Genomic DNA, 22,129 nt, shown 5'->3' on the forward strand with positions numbered 1-22,129 from the left:
TTTGGTTTTTTGGACGAATTTTTTCATGGGCAATTGAAGCAAAATATAAACCGAGTAAAAATTTATGCATATCGAGTGTGTAGTTATCGATTAAATATAACTATTTGTTGCTAAAGATACGATAATATATAGCACTAATAAAATTGTTGATAATATATAGCTGTCGATAGCAATATGCCATCGATAACATATAGTTATCGATAGGATAAAGGCATGTAGCTATCGATAAAATATTTGTTATCGATAACATATAGTTTTCGATATAACATTTATATCATTATCATTGGTAATGTATAACATATACATAACACTTATATTATAACTATAGCTCAAATATAGTTATCGATAGGTCTCAGTTATCTATATATAACATTTATATTATAAGTCGGTGAAAATTTAGTAATCTATAACATATACTTAGCAAGAGCATTAGAACTATGGCTCAAATATATTTATCGATAGGTCTCAAGTGTGCATCAGTAGTAAATTTGATATTTGCATATCGAAAGTAGTTATCGATTAAATATAACTATTTTTATTTATTGCTAAAGATACGATAATAAATAGCGCTCAAAAAGTTGTTGATGATATATCTCTCTCGCTCTCGATAGCAATATGTCATATAGTTATCGGTTACCTATAGCTATCGATAGGATAAAGATATTGATGACATGAAGTTGTGGATTACATGGAGCAATCGATAAAATAGTTATTGCAAACATATGACTATCTATAACATACAGTTATCGATATATAATATATAACATTTATATCATTGGCCGAAATCATTAGCATTTAGTAATCTGTAACAAACGCTTATCTCCGCATTACGGTGGCCTCCGAATTGAAAAATATTTTTATAAAATATGGTTATCGATGAAATTCGTTTAAAGATTAATTATATTTGTCGATCGAAAGTAAGCCCTTGTTGCTCAAGAAGACAAATCCGATTATCGGTTCGTTGCTAACATCTGATTATCGGTTTATACGAAAGCTTTATCGAAATATTGACCATTTGCAATTCCAAGAACCTTAATCAATGGGCAGTATTTGTATTTCGATTAAATATATTTTTCAATAAATAGGTATATATCGATCAAATAAATTTATCGATAAAAAATAGCATCGATAAAATATATTTATCGACAAAATATATTTGATATTTAACCATAAAAAATACTTATTATTATTCAAATTTATATATAATATATATACAGATAAACATGTTTATCGATAACATATCTGTAATGTTAACATATATTTAATGATAAACAATATTAATTGACAAAATACGTTTATCGATAACATGTATTTATAAGAACATGTAAATCGATAAAATTTGTTGTCGTAAAAGTATATAATTATCGAAAAATATTTTTATATATTAAAATAAGTTATATATTATACACTTAACCATAAAATATATATTTTTTAGAAATGAATATTATGTATAATATATATTTACCGATTAACATGTTTATCGATAACATATTTGTAACGTTAAAATATATTTAATGATAAATAATATTAATTGTTCACATATGTATGTTAATTGACAAAATACGTTTATCGATAACATTAATAAATCGATAAAATTTGTTATCGGAAAAGTATATAGTTATCGAAAAAATAGATTTATATAATAAAATTAGTTATAAATTATATATTTAACCATAAAATATACTTATTGGTAAATGAAATTTATGTATAATATATATTTACCGATCAACATGTTTATCGATAACATATTTGTAACGTAAAAATATAACTAATGATAAATAATATTAATTGATCACATATATTTATGGACCAAATACATTTTTAGATAACATAACAATTATAAGAACATATATATCGATAAAATTTGTCATCGGAAAAGTATATAATTATCGAAAAAATAGATTTATATATTAAAATTAGTTATAAATTATATATTTAACCATAAAATATATTTGTTGATAAATGAAATTTATGTCTTGTATTTATCGACAAAATACATTTATCGATAACATGTATTCATAAGAACATATATATCGATAAAATTTGTTATCGGAAAAATATATAAATATCGAAAAAATGCAGTTGTCGTTGTCATAAGTTAGCATACCGCGAACTATTTGATTGAGATTGTAGAGAAATTATTCTGAACAAAAAAAAAATGGAAAATGTGCACAGTTTTTTAGTGTTTAAAAAGGTTTTTATTCTAAAGTTTTCACATTCAAAGTCGGCCCTAAAGTGTCCAACATATCTTTCGTATTGGCCTAGGTTTAGCAAATTTTCTATGATATCCAAGTGATGCAAAATATGTCAACGAGTAAGAAATCATAACTAAATTTTCTATTAGAAAGAAATGAAGCATTAAAAAATTCCCTATAGACCGCTGTCAGAGTTATTTTCCTTCTTCATATAAACGGCTATTGAAAATGTGGAAAACTATAACCAACACACAATACTGATGAAACTGCCAATAAAATTTCTGTTAAATAACCAAAAAACCTCAACGTAAATTAATTATAACATATTTACCAAAATGAACCACATATTTTGGAAACACAAATATTTTCCAATTAACTCTATCGCCGTTTGCATTACATACCACATGTTTTGCCCAAAACAAAAGAAAAGTTTTGGTTACTTCACAAAAATATGCCATAAACTGTAAGCCACACTGAGCTCTCCAAAAACTAGGCAAAAAAAAAATATGTGAAAATTTATTAAATTTCATACACGTAACCAAAATAAAATTTTATGTTGGTTAGCACTTAACAAAAACAAAAAAATTTAATGGAAAAACACTTTTTGTAAACTGAGCACACGAAATGGATATCAACCTATCCATGGTAAGCTACACACCAACACACAAAACAAAACGGAAAAAAATTACAAATGAAACGTAAAAGGTAAAAACAAGAAAGGTCAGCCAGCTATGATCTAAACCAAGCAGAAAAAATAATGGAAAAATATTTGGACAGTTTTAGCAAAACTGTTATTTTAAGCAATGCTCCAATGTTATTGCATACTGGTTCTGCTTGGTTTAGTTTTTTTTTTATATTCCTTTAATACAAATTGAAGCATACTTTAAGGATCATCTTAATGCTTTAGTGAAACCTAAAATAATACGAAAAGAAGCAAATAAATATGTATATTGAATTTTTGTTTTTTTTTTATTAATATAAATTCTAATGGAAAGGAACACAGGATGAGTTGATGTACTTAAGGAAAAATAAATAAATTGACTTTTTTATTGCATACATTCGGGCTGTTGGAGAGCAAGAAAGCTGATGTGTTGTAGCAAATCCCTACAATGATTCTGCTTTTCAATTAAATACCCATTTTTGTTGTTATTGTTGTTTTTGTTCTTTTCTGAAGTGTTAATTGAGTTTCAATGTAATAAAATTTCTCTTCTATTAAGACTTGTAATTTATCCCTGGGTTTCCATTTTTGCTTGCTGTTTTGTTCTCGCCCAAGCCCCTAAACTCCTGGCATTGCTTTATAAATAAATATTTGCTCTTGTGCCAACAGCATAAGCATACTCGTCCTTCTTCTAACGATGTCCCTTCCTGTTTCTCTCTCCTACATCAACCTTCTGTACACACTCATACACACACAAACACACACACACACCCAAGATGGTTTCTTTGCATTGAAAATTGCTAGAAGCAATTTTCGTGTAATTATCTTTTGTATATGATGCCCGTGTTTTTACCATTGCCATCAATGCTACTTCTCCCACCGATGATGACTGGCGTTGTTAGAGTTGCTGTTGCTTGGAAAAAAATCTATGAAAATTACGAAAAAAATTCAATTTGTATGATAAAATTTTCTATGAATTTCTAAGTTCAATTGGATTTTCTAGAAAAATCAAATTGCAGATAACTTATTTTTAAAAATTTAATTTCGGTGACATTTGATTTTCATATATAACTTTGTGAAAGTTTGAGTTTTGAGCCGTACGGACTTGGCTATAAACTCGATCCCTTATCATTGAGCTTAAAATTTGAATCGGACAGAACTCAATGATATGTTAGAAGTTTGCCTCCAGTTCTTTGCTGGAATGTTCATGGGCAAGTTTGCATTTGCGACATACTTAAACAACAACAACAACTATTCTTAATATGAAAAATTTTGCCTTGATTTTCATAAAAATTTTTTTTTTTATTTTAATTGGCCATTACAGAAAATGTACTCCTCTGGACGAATGTAGAGTAAATACCCAAGCTCCGCGATCATCTCCGCTTCTTCTTCAAATTTTCACACCCTGTTTCGAGATGTCGCCCCACTTGGTTACTCCATCGAAGGATTGATCTTCCCCTTTTTTCATACAAAATCTCATCTAATTTTAATTTTTGTCGAAAATCTCGTCGAAATTAAATTTTCATACAAAATTGGGTAGAAATCTAATTTTCATAGAAAATGTAGAAATTTAATTTTCATTGAACATCCAGTTCAATATAAATTCGCATCGAAAATCTCGTCGAAAATTTATATCCATAGAAAATGTCTTTGAAATTTTAATTTTATTGAAAATCTCGTCTAATTTTTTTTTGTAGATAATTTTGTCGAATTTTGATTATCATGAAGTTGAAAAACCTAATTTACATAGAAAATCTCGTCGAATTTATTTCTGGCCTTAATTTCATTTTTATTTATTCTTGTCGAAAATTTCGTCGAAATTTGATTTAAATAAAAAAAGTCCATCGACATGTAATTTTCATAGAAAATTACGCAGAAATTAAATTTGCATAGAAAATCTATTTTCATAGAAAATCTATTTTCATAGAAAATCTATTTTCATAGAAAATCTATTTTCATAGAAAATCTCGTCGAATTTGTATTACCATAAAAAACTCGTCGAAATTTATATTGCAGAGAAAATTTTGTCGAAATTTTATTATCATACGTTTTGCGCTAAATTTGATTATCATAAAATTGTGATGTTAAATGTTCATACAAAATTTCGTCTAATTTTCATTTTTGTATTCTCGTCGAATTTTTGTCGAAAATCTCGTCGAATTTTAATAAAAAATTAGGTAGAAATCAAATTTTCATAAAAAATATGGTAGAAATTTAATTTTCATTGAATATCCAGTTGAATTTAAATTGGCATAGAAAATCTCGTCGAAAATGTATATCCATAGTCTTTGAAACTTTAATTTCTTTAAAAATCTCGTCTAAATTTATTTTTGCTCGAAAATTTTGTAGAAAATTGATTATCATAATGTTGCGGAACCTAATTTTCATAGAAAATCTCGTCGAATTTATTTTCGAAGAAAATCTGGCCTTAATTTGTTTTTCATTTATTCTTGTCGAAAATTACGTCGAAATTTGATTTAACTCAAAAAGCCCATCGAAATTTAATTTTCATAGATAATTACGTAGAAATTAAATTTTTATTGAGAAATTATTAAATTCGAAATTTTACTTTCATAGAAAACTCGTCGAATTTGTATTATCATACAAATCTCGTCGAATTTGTATTATCATAAAAATCTCGTAGAAATTCATATTTCATAGAAAATTTTGCCGAAATTTGATTATCGTAAAATTGTAAAACCAAAATTTTTAGGGAAAATCTCGTCGAAATTTAATTTTTGAAGAAAATTTGGTCTCAATTTGGGTTTTTATAGAAAATTTCAGAATTTAATCAATTTTTCATTGTACTCTTCCTTCTAATATGGGACTCAAATACCTTTCATTTGCGTCCCATATTGCCATAATGAGTCATCCAACCTATTTGACTTATTTTTGGAGAGAAAAGCGCCACCTAGACTTGAACGCAAATTTTAATGTCATATTCGTAATCTACTGCCAAATACCTTTCATTTGAGTCCCATATAGTCAAAATGGGTCTTATGTCCATTTGGGACGTTTTTGGGGTGTGGGGTGACCCCCTATACTTCGATCTAATTTTGTATGCCAGATTCGAAATCTAATCCCGAATACCTTTCATTTGAGCCCCATGTTGATATGAACGTCCAATATGTCTGTTTGGGGGAATTTTGGGATTGGGGCGGCTCGATGGGTACTTAGACTAAACTTTTTTTACCATATTCGTATTCTACTCTCTCCAATAGCTTTCATTAGATACCTATATTGTCCCGATCGGTCCACTTTTGATTTTTGGTGGTGGGGTCCGGGGAGGGTCCGACTCTCCGACCGACTAACAAACACAAATTCATTTTTATATATAAAATTTTAGTTTTTTTTTTATTTTTTCATTTAAATTTTATTTTGTTTTTTTTTGTATTTTTGTCATTTTCATTTTAATTTTATTTTAATTTTTTTCACATTGGCAACCCTGTCCATTTTCTGCTATTTCTATATAAGCAAATCATTAACGTTGCTGTGCGAAACATAGCAAACAATCCAAACAAAAACAGCGTTGAAATACACGTCATCTGTTAACAAGATGGAAAACACACACACACACATACACACCCCCAGACGCAGATGTCAACAAATGTGTTGTAGCTCAAGAAACCTTTGAAGTTGTGTTTTTTTTTCTCGCTCTTAGCTCCAAATGAACGCTGCTGATGTCTTTAACAGTTGCAAATTGTATGTGGCAGTAGACCAAACGACCGACCGACCTTCTTTTATTTCTTTCAATTTTTGCCTCTCTTTGTTTTTGGGTGTTTTAATATGGCCCAGCATGATGATGGTTGAAAACACCATTCGGGGAAAAAAATAAAACACATGCTGTGGACCTCGAATAAGGCATAAAAGGAGGCTCCCCGCTTTTGTTGGCCTCTAGAACATACAATTTTTAATGATTTACATTTTGCCCCACCCCCCCCCAAAAAAAAAAGCTGGTGTGAGTAAATGAGTCAAGCAACATATGTTTGTAATGTTATGTTATAGGAAGGCAGAATTTTCACTATCCACCCTCGCGGTCATTTGTTTGCGTTGAACGTTTGATGTCCTTTTTCTTTGCTTAGCAAGTCAAAGAAGAAGCAAAGCAAACAAAAAATTTTTGGTAATTATTTTTTCAATGGAAAAATGAGAGATTTGTCTTTCATATTTCTGTGAAGCTTAGGAAAAGGGGCCCCATGTTGTCCTTCTTGGGGTCATTGAGATGTTACTAGACAAGTTTAAATCAATTTTTTTTATTTTTTGGTAAGGGATCCCTCTCTTTTTCGCAGAATTTGATTAATGGAATTTTTTGAATACTAAATTATTTATTATATAGCATATGGAGTCATCCTTAAGGGAAGGAAAAGGTTAAGGAAGTTTAGTTGGGTGGTTTTCTTTGCAGAAAACCGTGGTCACTTGGTCATTACAGAAACATTTCAAATGAGTCGGTAAATAAGTTGTGTTTGCCGGTGGGGTGGACTCCAGGGTCTTTCTCCCGATAATGAATATAAATTTCCTGAAAATCAATAAATTTCCACCCCAAATAGCTTTTATATAATAGGGAGTTACTTTGGGGTGAGGCGGCTCCCCACACTCATGGCTCTATATTGTCGTGATTGGTCTATAGATCCATTTGTCGGGTTAAGGGCGACACCCGTCCCCAAAAATAGAAACCCTGTATTTTTTGGCGACTGTTAGAGTGCAAAAAATTTCAAACGAATCGCATTACCAATCTCCAATACCTGGCATTTTTATACCCTCCACCATAAGATGGGGGGTATACTAATTTCGTCATTCTGTTTGTAACTACTCGAAATATTCGTCTGAGACCCCATAAAGTATATATATTCTTGATCGTCGTGAAATTTTATGTCGATCTAGCCATGTCCGTCCGTCTGTCCGTCCGTCTGTCCGTCCGTCCGTCCGTCCGTCTGTCTGTCGAAAGCACGCTAACTTCCGAAGGAGTAAAGCTAAGCGCTTGAAATTTTGCACAGATACTTCTTATTAGTGTAGGTCGGTTGGTATTGTAAATGGGCCATATCGGTCCATGTTTTGATATAGCTGCCATATAAACCGATCTTGGGTCTTGACTTCTTCAGCCTCTAGAGAGCGCAATTCTTATCCGATTGGGATGAAATTTTGCACGACGTGTTTTGTTATGACATCCAACAACTGTGATAAGTATGGTTCAAATCGGTTCATAACCTGATATAGCTGCCATATAAACCGATCTTGGGTCTTGACTTCTTGAGCCTCTAGAGTGCGCAATTCTTATCCGATTGGAATGAAATTTTGCACGACGTGTTTTGTTATTATATCCAACAACTGTGCGAAGTATGGTTCAAATCGGTCCATAACCTGATATAGCTGCCATATAAACCGATCTGGGGTCTTGACTTCTTGAGCCTCTAGAGTGCGCAATTCTATCCGATTGGAATGAAATTTTGCACGACGTGTTTTGTTACGATATCCAACAACTGTGCCAAGTATTGTTCAAATCGGTCCATAACCTGATATAGCTGTCATATAAACCGATCTTGGGTCTTGACTTCTTGAGCCTCTAGAGGGCGCAATTCTTATCCAATTTGAATGAATTTTGGCACGTAGTATTTTGTTATGATATCCAACAACTGTGCCAAGTATGGTTCAAATCGGTCCATAACCTGATATAGCTGTCATATAAACCGATCTTGGGTCTTGACTTCTTGAGCCTCTAGAGTGCGCAATTCTTATCCGATTGGAATGAAATTTTGCACGACGTGTTTTGTTATTATATCCAACAACTGTGCCAAGTATGGTTCAAATCAGTCCATAACCTGATATAGCTGCCATATAAACCGATCTGGGGTCTTGACTTCTTGAGCCTCTAGAGTGCGCAATTCTTATCCGATTGGAATGAAATTTTGCACGACGTGTTTTGTTATTATATCCAACAACTGTGCCAAGTATGGTTCAAATCGGTCCATAACCTGATTTAGCTGCCATATAAACCGATCTGGGGTCTTGACTTCTTGAGCCTCTAGAGTGCGCAATTCTTATCCGATTGGAATGAAATTTTGCACGACGTGTTTTGTTACGATATCCAAAAACTGTGCCAAGTATGGTTCAAATCGGTTCATAACCTGATATAGCTGCCATATAAACCGATCTGGGATCTTGACTTCTTGAGCCTCTAGAGGTCGCAATTATTATCCGATTTGCCTGAAATTTTGTACGACGGATTCTTTCATGACCATTAACATACGTGTTTATTATGGTCTGAATCGGTTTATAGCCTGATATAGCTCCCATATAAATCGATCTCTCTATTTTACTTCTTGAGCCCACAAAGGGCGCAATTCTTATTCGAATTGGCTGACATTTTACACAGGTCTCCAACATATAATTTAATTGTGGTCCAAACCGGACCATATCTTGATATCGCTCTAATAGCAGAGCAAATCTTTTCTTATATCCTTTTTTTGCCTAAGAAGAGATGCCGGGAAAAGAACTCGACATATGCGATCCATGGTGGAGGGTATATAAGATTCGGCCCGGCCGAACTTAGCACGCTTTTACTTGTTAAAACTAGGGTAATGAGTAGTGCTTTTTAGGAGAGCCATTTCGACTCAAATATGGATATCGAATTCATGTCCAATCTCACATCCCTTTACTTTGTCATCCCCATATTGTCATGGTCGATAAGTTTAAACCATTTGGATGGTGTTTTGGGGTTGCGGCGGCCACCGGCTCTGTGCTCTGAAAATAGATGTCAAATTCGTTCTTTACTCCCAAATACCGTTGATTTGAGCTCCATATTGCTATAGTCGGGAATAAAGTTCAGTTTAAAGAGTGACTTAGGGCGTACCCCCAAAATTGGATTTCAAATTCGTTTTCTATTTTCAAATACCTTTCATTTGAGTTCCATATTGCCATAATGGGTCAATTAACCAATTTGAGGTATTTTTAGGAGAAAAAGCGCCACCTAGACTTGAACGCAAATTTTAATGTCATATTCGTAATCTACTCCCTAATACCTTTCATTTGAGTCCCATATAGCCATAGTCGGCTAATATGCCCATTTGGCGAATTTGGGGGTGGGCGACCTCCCATTACTTCGACCTAATTTTTTATGCCATATTTGTAATCTACTGTCTAATACTTTTCCTTTAAGCCACATATTTACATGAAAAATTGCAAATTTTGCCCATGAACATTTCACTAAGGAACAGGGGCAAACTTCTCACATATCAATGAGTGCAGACAGATTCAAGGTTAAGCTCAATGATAAGGAGCCTCCTTTATATAGCAGAGTCCAAACAGAGTGCCGCAGTGCGACACCTAGCTGAAAGGAAGTTTTACATGGCATAGTACCATAAATGTTGCCATCATTAGGAGGGGAAAACCACCACTGAAAATTTTTTCTGATGGTCTCGCCAGGATTTGAACCCAGGCATTCAGCGTCATAGGCGGACATGCTAACCTCTGCGCTACGGTGGCTCCCATATTTACATGAACTTCAAAAACATCAGCTTGGAGAAGTTTTGTGGTTGGGGAGTGGGGAGGCGCGCTGGGTACTTGGACCCAGAATTTAATACGATAATCATTTTCTAGTCTCCAATACCTTTCATTTGCTACCCTAATTGTGCCCATCGTATCACCTTCGGATATGGTTGGCGTTTTTGGGGTAAGGAGGAGCGTCCGCCTCCACCCGATATCTAAAAATTAAATAGCCTGTGTTTCCTTCCAATCTATGAAAATTTTAAGAAAATCAGTTTAGCCAAGTATCATGTAGTCATAATGGGTCTAATGGCGTTTCTGAGGGGTGGCGTGACCCACTACACTTCGATTTGATTATGTATGCCAGGTTCGAAATATACTTTCGAATAACTTTCATTTGAGCCCCATATTGAAATGAACGTCTAATATGTCTGTTGGCGGGAGTTTTGGGGTTGGCACGTCCGTCCCCCTTTCGATACCTAAAAATTATATAGCCTATGTTTCCTTACACACCAACCAATACAATATGCGAAAATTTTGAGAAAATCGGTTCTGCCGTTTTTCAGTCTATACGGAACAAACGAACCGAGTCCCCTATATCCGTGATTGGCTAATATGGGGCCGGCCCCCCAGGTACTTCGACCCAACTTTTATAATGAAATTCGTACTCTACTCTTGAATACCTTTCATTTGAATCCCATATTGTCGCGATCGGTCCATTTTTATCTATGGGTGGTACTTTTGGGGTGAAGGGGAGGGTCCGTCCCCCTTCCGATACCCAAAAATTATATGGCCTATGTGTCCTCACAGAAAACCCTACATAATATGGGAAAATTTTGAGAAAATCGGTATTGCCGTTTTTCAGTCTATACGGAACAAACGAACCGAGTCTCATATATCCGTGATTGGCTAATATGCTCATTTTGGGCGTTTTTGTGGGGGGTGGGGTGACCCCACATCCTTCGACATGAATTTGTATGCCAAATTCGTTATCTACTCCAGCATACTTTTAATTTGATACCCATATTGTCCTTATCGGTCCACTTGTGATTTTGGGTGGTGTTTTTGGGTTAACGGTGGAGGGTCCGCCCCCTTCCGTTATCAATAAATTATAAAACCTATTCCGACTTCCTAACCATATTCGTAATCTACTCCCGGATACCTTATATTTGAGTCCCATATTGTCATGATCCTTAAATAAACCTATTTTAAGGGGTTTTTCGGGCTGGGGCGGCCCCCCGGTTACTTGGACCCAATTTTTGTTATGAAATTCGTATCCTACTCTTGAATACCTTTTGAATCTCATATTGTCCCGATCGGTTCATTTATACTTTTGGATAGTACTTTTTGGGTAAGGGGAGGGTCCATCTCCGTCCCGATATCAAAAAATTATATAGCCTATGTTTCCTTCCAGACCAAGCTACAAAATCTGTGAAAATTTCAAGATAAGCGGTTCAGCCGTTTTTGACTCTATACGGAACAAACACAAATTAATTTTTATATATAAATTTTTTATATATGTGTAAGCTTGTATCTACTTTTTTGTAGCCAATTGATACTGCCTTTTCTATCTCATTTTACCTTCGATTCTTTACATATTTTTCTCATTTTTCTGTAAACGATGCCTTCTTTAACAATTTGTTTTTTTTTTCTTCTGCTCTCCACTTCTAAGAGGATTACTTTACAGCTTGCAATCATTGGAAATGTAATTAAAGATATTATTTTTACCAATTACATACATTACAAACATACACTCTCTTTCGTAGGCCAAACTTCTCTGTAAAGGTCATTAAGAAAATTATATAAATAATCCCAGATTTTTTGGGACACTTCACATTTTTACAAGGCAAGTGTGGCCCCAAAAACAACAAGGCAAGGAAGAAAAATATTTCCAATTTGCCCAATGATACTTGAGCTGAAAAATATGTACAAGCAATTCAGCCTAAAAGTAAGCTATGGAATAATTAAAATTATTTCAAAAAATATTTGGCATACTTTAAGGCAATTTGTTTAAGCACTTGAGAAGTTTGCATATTTTAAGCATAAAAATTTGGTTTTGCTGCAATGAAGCGTGATCACCCAAATAAAATGCATAAAAAATTATTCATATATTCCAGACAATTATTGTTCACATATTTTTGTGACATATCACAAATTGCCCAGATATTAAAATAAAGTCTACATTTAGGCGTTTGTTGAACTTTTAAAGTTAAAAAATATCCAAATGATGCCATTGGCCTCACACAAAGCGTTAATGCTGATGGGGCGTACCAGGCAAGGGAGTAAGAGTGTGAATCCGACAGTCATTGTGTTTGCTCTCTGGCATTTTCTGGGAATTGCTATTTAATTTGAAAACCAAAATCTATTTACATTTCCAAACTTTTATTTATCTTGAAAATTTTAAGCATATTTTCTATTTCTTTTATACACACTGAAATATGTGTATGCACATAAACTGGCACATATGTATAAAGCCTAGGAGTAATTTTCTCAATCTCAAGGGCTTAAACACTTGAAACTTTCTTCCTTAGTCTCCGGGACAAATACAATGAAAAGAATTCTTTTTAAATGCCAACTATGAGTGTGTGGATAAGTGTTTCCATATTTATCTACAGAAGAAGCATGAAGCAGACAGCAATGCAAATAAAAACACTTTTGGGTATAATTTTCTAGAATTTTTAAAGTGTTTCTTAAAAGCATTTTTCTGGCTCCTCTTCTTTCCCTCTCCCACTTGGCAACTGCATAGAAATAATTTCAAACACTCAAAAAACCTTAACTACTAATATGGTTATGCTTCTATCGTGCTTGCAAACTTTAAGGAAACTAATTAGGCAATGAAGCTAGAGATGCTTGCGCTATTCATAAACGCAAGGAAAAAAAGGATGCATATGAAAGGCTATTAGAAATTCAAAAGAGAACATACACTGGAAAAGTTATAAAAAAAATTTCTAAATGAGATTCATAAAATTTTTTAAGAAAATGCCCAGAATATTTTAAGGAAGTAGACAGTGCTGTAGTTGTTGAGTATGGAAATGGTTATGCTAAATAGAGAAACTGGTGGTTCTGGGATATTCAAATCCGCTACAAGAACTGAAATTTATAACTACCCCACTGGCGATTCTTAGTCCTGAGTGCAGGACCTAAGTAACCTAACCTGCTTTAAGGCAACTGCCAAATAACCTGGAGGAAAATCAAGTAAAAGCGTGTTAAGTTCGACCGGGTCGAATCTTGGGAGCCTTCCAACATTTTTGAACATTTTTTTTTTTAAAATTTCCACACCATAATTTGAAACGGCTGAGTTTGAAAGGGATAGAAACGAATAAAAATTCAATGAACGCCTGAAAGCAGACTATTAAAATATTCACCAATATAAGAAATGTCAGAAAATTATCTCAAAAACAAGTATACGCATTATGCATCTGGCGAAATTTTCGTTACCATGTATTTGCATTGACATTTCCTTAACGAAATTTTCGTTACCGATAAGGCCAAAACAGCGCGTTGAGCTTTGTTTTAAGCGTTGCGTTGAAAAATGCAACTCTGCAAACAAATACCGCAAAAGTAACAGGAAAACAAACTATTTTCCAATGGAGATTTAAATGTCTTGGCTTCAACCGAAATTTTCACTAGAGGTGCATACTCAGCCTAAAAGCGTGCTAAGTTCGGCAAGACCCGAATCCTCCACCATGGATCGCATTTGTCGAATTCTTTGCTCGGTATCTCTTTTTTAGGCAAACAAAGGATAATGGATACGAATGGGTGACCATAGTAGATGCCATTGTTTAAAATTTCAGTCAATTCGGTTAAGAATTGCGGCCTTTAGGGGCTCAAGAACTAAAATCTGAAGATGGGTTTATATGGGTGTTGTATCACGTTATAGACCGATTCCGACCTTATTTGAGAAGTATGTTTAAGATGATATGAGAAGCCGTTGTACAAAATTTCAGCCAAATCGGACAGGAGAAGAGCGCCATCTAGAGGCCTAAAAAGTGTAACCGAGAGATCGGTTTACATGGGAGCTACATAAGGTTATAAAACGATTTAGACCATACAAGGCATAGTTGTTGCGAGACAAAACAAAACACTTTACGCAAAATGTCAGCCAAAGCGGATATTGATTGCGTACTCTAGAGCTCAAAAAGTTAAGTTCCCAGAACGGTTTATATGGGAGCCGTATCAGGTTTTGAACCGATTTGAAACATACTTGGCAGAGTTGTTGGTTGGTCATAACAAACCACCCTATGCAAAATTTCAACCAATTCGGATAAGTTTTGCGCCATCTTGTGGCTCAAAAAGTTAAGATCCCACAGCGCTTTATATGGCAACCAAATCAAAACATGGACCGATATGACCCATTTAAAATCCCAGCCGATCTACACTTATAGGAAGTATTTGTATAAGTGTAGGCTAGGCTAGGCACCTAGCTTAACTCCTTCGAAAGTTAGCGTGATTTCGACATACAGACGGACGGACATGGCTAGATGGACCTGAAATGTCATGACTATCTAGAATGTATATATTTTTGGGGTCTTACACGAATATTTAGGGGTGTTACAAACGGATTGACGAAATAAGTATGCTATGGTGGAGGGTACAATAACTGTCTGACATATTTGAATAAATTGATAAAAAAAAATGTTTAGCATTGCCCAGATTTATTGCATCTTATTATTCTAAATATGTGATAACTTTAACATCCAGCCTAAAAGTATGCTATATATTTTTGTTAATGTTGATTAAATTGAATCATATTTCTAAGCTTTTTAATGGAAGATAAGATGAAATCGGTTTTAAGGGACAGTCTGCAATTAGGCTTATTGGACATATAAATCCATTGTGAGACAACAGGATCAAGAAAAGGAAGAATATTTGTCAGATGGCTATGAAAATGCTAATAGCTTCCGTAGCTGTTTACATCTGCCAGTTCAAGCAAGTCCTCAAAGAAATAACAACCGTAAGTAGAACTTCTTCTTGTAACGAATAATTTTATTTTATATTATTTTATTTTATTTTATTTTGCTTAGTTTTTATTTTACTTTATTTTATTTTATTTTATTTTATTTTATTTTATTTTATTTTATTTTATTTTATTTTATTTTATTTTATTTTATTTTATTTTATTTTATTTTATTTTATTTTATTTTATTTTATTTTATTTTATTTTATTTTATTTTATTTTATTTTATTTTATTTTATTTTATTTTATTTTATTTTATTTTATTTTATTTTATTTTATTTTTATTTTTTTGTATTTTATTTTATTTAGTTTTTATTTTATTTAATTTTTTCCACCATTCGCAACCACAGTGCCCAATTTTGCATTGCTCCAAAACTTTTATTTGTTAAGTGCATAACATTTAGTATTCCTTGGGTGTTTAATTAGCACGTTTAAACGCTTATTATGCTCAAGTGGTTACAATTTTGCAATGTGAGCTTGCAAAATTCTAGCATTTATTCGAATTTTATTTACAAGTATCATTAAAAAGAAGACAGACACCGAGACCGACAGACAGACAAACAAGCGAAGTGATGCAAGCTCTGGTATGGTATACAAGACTTGTCGCTTTAAATGTCTGCTGTGGTTGGCCGGGGGGAAAAAAATGTCTATTTTTATGGCCATGAAAGGAAACGCCTTTATAATAGACCAGACGGCAGGCTAGGTATGGTGCATCATCATTTTAACAACCACCCACCACACCCAAAAGAGATTGTTAAACAAAAAAAAAAAAAAACAACTCTAACACTCTATGGCATAAAACTTCCTGGCTATGAAAATTATATTGAGGCAGGTTCATTTTTGCACCTTTACCTTTTTATAGCGATCTCTGGGAAATAAAATAAGTTAACGAACTTTGAAAATTGTTGCCACCAACTCACAGAGCCAGAGACACGACAAACATGCACACATAAAAAGGCATTGCACCTCCGCCTGCTAGATTACCACATGAACAGAAGGCCGAAGGAAGGATAGATCGTTCTAACAATTCATATGGGTTGTTAAGTTTGTGTGTGTATGTGTGTTTTTTTTTTATTTTTATTTCATTAAGAACAATATGTGCCATGTTAGGTTCACTTATATGCCCGTCGTTGAGGCGGTGTTAAAGGGTGGATGCTTTTTTTTCCCCCCGTTGCTGCAAGTTTTGATGTTTGTTTTTGCTGTCTTATGTGAAAGGATAATGGTTATGAGCAAGAAAGTGGTGTTGCTAAAGAGGTAGGGAAGGGAAGGGAAGCCTTTATCATTATCGTCTTGGTCTTTGTGTAGGCAAGACCAAGTGTTTCCACATTCTGTGTGTTTGCCTTTGCTAAGTGTCTTGTCTGTTGATGCTGCCATTGCCTCCATTGCTCTGCAGCTGCTGCACTATGGGCTTTTGTGTGTTTAAAGAGACACACACACACACACACACAGCCATACACATGAAGAGAGAACTAGAGGTGTGTTGTATAAATATAATTCACATTAAGTTTAGTTTTCTCTATGGGTTTTACAAGAGTTTGGTGTTTTTTTTTGTTGTTTCTTTCATCATTCTTTTTTTTTTTTTTTTTTTTTTTTTCATACTTAAGTGTAAAAAAGTGTACATTTAATGTGATTATGTTCAAACGGTTAAAAGGATATGCCTTGCATGATGATGCTTTAAATGAACTTGCTCAGCAGGCTTACACAGAATGTATAAGACTCTCATATGTAGGTGTGTTCTGTAGGTGTTTGTGTTAAGATATTCGTATGTTTGGCTGGTGTTCATCATTTAACTTTAAAAACAATATAATTTTTATTACTCAAAAGATGGTGTATAATACCTTGTGTAAGCACTTGCTGAGATGCTCCTGTTCTCACGTTCATCAGAGGGTTTGGAAAAAGGAGCTTAAACAAATTTAGAGATTGTTTGGGATAATTTAAAATGTTTTTAACAGGTTTGGGAATTGGGAAAAGAAAAAAAATAAGAATAATTTCAGAAATAAAAAAAAAAAAACAATAAACAGTAAACAATTTAAAACAAACACTAAAAAATATCATAAACTTTAAAAAATTTAAAAAAAAAATTAAAAAAAACAGAGGCATTAACCCATTAGTGCCTGACCTCATATTCAATCTTATATACCCTACACCATGGGAAGCATTCGTCAAGTTCTTTGCCAAGAATCTCTGTATAAGCTATTTGAGCCATATCAGGTTATGGTCCGATTCGGGGAATACTTGGCTTGGATGTTGGAGAGCATAATAGAAGTCATTGTGCAAAAATTCAGCCAAATCGGATAAGAATTACGCCCTAGAGGGGCTCAAGAAATATTGGGTTGCCCAAAAAGTAATTGCGGATTTTTCATATAGTCGGCGTTGACAAATTTTTTCACAGCTTGTGACTCTGTAATTGCATTCTTTCTTCTGTCAGTTATCAGCTGTTACTTTTAGCTTGCTTTAGAAAAAAAGTTTAAAAAAAGTATATTTGATTAAAGTTCATTCTAAACTTTATTAAAAATGCATTTACTTTCTTTTAAAAAATCCGCAATTACTTTTTGGGCAACCCATAAAATCGGGCGATCGGTTTATATGGGAGCTATATCAGATTATGGACCGAATCAAACCATATATGACACGTATGCTGAAGGTCATAGATGAAGTCTTTACGCAAAATTTCTGCGACCTCTAGAGGTTCAGAAATGCAACCGGGAGATCGGTTTATATGGGAGCTATATCAAGTTTTAGGCCGATCTAGGCCATGCCCACCACTTATGTTAGGTTCCATAGGAGAAGGACAGTTTGCCAAATTGGAGCTAAATCAGTCAAGAACTACGACCTCTAGCGGCTCAAGAACTGCAATCGAGTGATCGGTTTATATGGAAGTTATACCAGATTTTAGTCCAACTCAAACCATACTTGGCAAGTAGGTAGGATTTCATAGGAGATGGAGACTGTGCAAAATTTCAGCTAAATTGGGTAAGTACTTGGTCCTAAAGGAGTTGAAAAATAAAATCGTAATTTTTTGATATCTGGAGGGGTGGCGGACTCTCCCCCTTAACCCAAAAGTACCACCCAAAAATAACAGTCGACCGATCTGGGCCATATGGGGTTCAAATGAAAGGTATTCAAGAGTAGAGTAAGAAATTCATAATAAAAGTTGGGTCCATGTACCTGGGGGGCCGCCCCAGCCCTAAAACCCCTTAAAATAGGTTTATTTGACGATCATGACAATACGGGACTCAAATGAAAGGTATTCGGGAGTACATTTCGAATATGGTCAGGAAGTAGGAATAGGCTTTATAATTTATTGATAACGGAAGGGGGCGGACCCTCCACCGTTACCCCAAAAACAACACCCAAAATCGTAAGTGGACCGGTAAAGACAATATGGGTATCAAATAAAAAGTATGCGGGAGTAGATAACGAATCTGGCATACAAATGCATGCCGAAGTATAGGGCGTCACTACAACCCCCACAAAAATGCCCAAAATGGGCACATTAGCCAATTACGGAAATATGGGACTCGGTTTGTTTGTTCTGTATAGACTGAAAAACGGCAAAATGGAATCTCTCGAAATTCTCGCATATTGTGTAGGTTGGTCTGGAAGGAAATATAGGCCATATAATTTTTCCCCCTTATGCCAAAAACACAACCCAAAATCAAAAGTGGACCATTCGGGACAAAAAAAGGTATCAAATGAAAGGTATTGGAGACCACAAAACGAATTTGGTATTAATATTTGGGTAAAAGGAACCCTTAGGCCCAAGTAATGGGAGGTCGCCCATCCCCAAATACACCGAAATGGGCATATTACCCAACCATGGCTATATGGGACTCAAATGAAAGGTATTAGGGAGTAGATTACGCATATGACCTTAAAATTTGCGTTCAATTCTAGGTGGAGCTTTTCCTCCTAAAGATACGTCAAATGGGTTATTTGACCCATTATGACAATATGGTATTTGACAGTAGAAAACGAATTTGATTTTGATTTTGGACCCAATTGTTTTGGGGTACGCCCTAAGCATCCCCTAAACTGAACTTCAGTTCCGTTGGGAATAAAGAACGTCTTTGATATATATTTTCAGTGCAACGTGCCAGTGGCCGCCCCAGCCCCAAAACACCCTCCAAACAGTTCATATTTACCGGCTATGGCAATATGGTGCTCAAATTAAAGGGATTAGGGAGTGCAGCACGAATTTGATTCTAATATTTTTCTGAGGTGCCATCCCTCCCCTAATGAGAACATGGGGTTATTTGACCCATTATGAGAATATGAAACTCAAATGAAACGTGTTTGACAGTAGAAAACGAATTTGATAACCAATTTGGATCCCAAGTGTTTTAGGGTACGCCCTAAGCATCCCCTAAACTAAACTTTATTTCCGTTGGGAATAAAGAACCGGAACTTTGCACTTTTAGTGGCCGCCCCAGTCCCAAAACACCCTCCAAACGGTTCATATTTACCGGCTATGGCAATATGGTGCTCAAATTAAAGGGATTAGGAAGTGCAGCACGAACTTGATATCCATATTTGAGTCGAAATGTCTGAGGTGCCATCCCTCCCCTAATGATAACATTTCCCAAAGGAAGAACATTACCACCAGGAATCGAGAAGGGACAAATTCTCATACATCAATGATTGCTTTCCGATTCAAGTTTAAACTCAATGATAAGGGATTTTTTTTTTTGTAGCCGAGTCCGATGGGCGTTCCGCAGTGCAACACATCTTTGGGGAAAATTTTTTAAATGATTATGCATCGCAAATTTCGACAACATTAGGAGGGTATAAACACCGTTTTATCCGATGTTCTTGCCAGGATTCGAACGCGTTCAGCGTTATAGGGTACAATGGCAGGAATTCATTAACCACATTCAAGGCGAAGTGTCCCCACCTTAAAAAGATGTTAGAGAGTTAAAGAAGGCGCAACGGAGCGGCCCCGGTTCGGCTAGTCGTCCTATATAAATACGAAATCTTTGTTCAAACTTTGGAAGGGCTATCTTCATTGGTTTGGAAAGTATCGTAGCGGTCATACAGATGATATTTTTAAAAAATCTTTTTTAATTTCGTCTTAATTTTTTTTTTTTTTTTTAAATTTGAGTTACTGCAATTTAACAACCGCCCTTTTTTAAACACATTATTGATGAAAAAATGCTATATCCCCCATTATAACCCATTAGTAATCACAAGGATATTTACTTCGTCTTGTATCTTGTCTGCCTGTTTGTCCATTTGTCTGTCCGTCCTTCCCCCTATTCTTTGGATACTTATATTTGTTTTAATGATCCTGTATGCTGTATTAAAAATGTTCCCATAACATACACATATACAAATATGTTCAGTTCAATCCCTCTTACCATATATGTATATACATATGTATAACTATATATGTAGGTGTGTTTTTGTTTGCATTTTTTTTTCAGTTTCTTAAGCTTAAGGGCATTTCCTACACTTGCGTCATAAGTGTAGTTAAAGATGTGTGTGTGTTTGAAAGTGTGTAGGAAATTTTCTTTCTTATCTCAATATCCACAAAAGGTAATGTAGTGTTTAAAGGTGTAAAAGCTGAAACTATTTAAACAAAAATTAATGGCCCAAAGAATATACATATAAACATTTTTTATGAAGTTTTATACAATTTGGCTTTAATAGAAAAAGTTTTTACACAAACACATTTATTATGGTGAATATAAAATTTGATTATATTTTAAGTTATCGTAATGGTTGTTGAGATGACAAACACCATAAGGAATATGTGAAAGAAGGTATAAAAAAATTCAAAGGAGAATTGTAAGATATTAAAAAAAATCAAAGAGACATAAGAAGTTTTGTTGAATACTTCGAAGATAAATTTTTGAGAGTTAATTTTGAACACAAAGTTACTATATAAAAAATATTTTTGTTTTACAATGTAAGACATATTCTTCAGTTTTTACTGTATCTGTACTTCATTCCTTTCTGATTTAGGCATTTTAAAATAAATTATTTGCAAATTACTTAACAAAATCAGATACTCATCACTTAAATTTAATTATAATTTTGAGGGTAACCATCAACAAAATAATCTCTTCAAAAATGACAATGGTATATCTAAATGGCAATATGAAATAATTTATAGATGTTATTATGCTCATAGTATGTTAAATTTATATGCATTTCATTTCATTGTGTGGCATAATTGAAAACTTTCATATGCACATTTGCTTAGGCCCAGACAAATATGAATGGATTTGTAGTTAAAGGTAATTACAGAATGTAGAAATTTTGATTTATAAACATAAGGGTGAAAAAAGGAGAACAATAAAAGAATATTGATAACTTTTATAGAAATTTGTAATTTTAATTTTTTTATTTTATTTTATTTTATTTTATTTTATGTTATTTCATTTTATTTTATTTTATTTTATTTTATTTTATTTTATTTTATTTTATTTTATTTTATTTTATTTTAATTTTATTTTATTTTATGTTATTTTATTTTATTTTATTTTATTTTATTTTATTTTATTTTATTTTATTTTATTTTATTTTATTTTATTTTATTTTATTTTATATTATTTTATTTTATTTTATTTTATTTTATTTTATTTTATTTTATTTTATTTTATTTTATTTTATTTTATTTTATTTATTCTATTATTTTTTATAAATTCACCCTAATATTGTCATCACTTTAAAAACTCTCCTATTCTGCATACAAATACCATATTAAATGTCAAATACAACGTGCAATTAGTCTTCTATTGTTTTAGCGCATTGATTAAGTAGTGGGGAACAATATCAAATTGAAAATAATATGCAATTATGAATGAATTTCTCTTCAAACATTTAAATGCCATTATAAAT

General features: G+C 33.4%; 2 protein-coding genes across 4 annotated transcripts in view; one reads left to right on the top strand and one right to left on the bottom strand.

Moving 5' to 3' along the window:
* LOC106087032 (protein toll) overlaps positions 1 to 22,129 on the top strand; it is a 472,358-nt gene that overhangs the window by 414,734 nt on the left and 35,495 nt on the right. The gene's annotated exons all lie outside the window — the stretch shown is intronic.
* LOC106091085 (cation-independent mannose-6-phosphate receptor) overlaps positions 1 to 22,129 on the bottom strand; it is a 376,815-nt gene that overhangs the window by 4,846 nt on the left and 349,840 nt on the right. The window lies entirely within an intron of this gene.

This window comes from Stomoxys calcitrans, chromosome 2 (genome assembly GCF_963082655.1).
Source record: "Stomoxys calcitrans chromosome 2, idStoCalc2.1, whole genome shotgun sequence".
NCBI lineage: Eukaryota > Metazoa > Arthropoda > Insecta > Diptera > Muscidae > Stomoxys > Stomoxys calcitrans.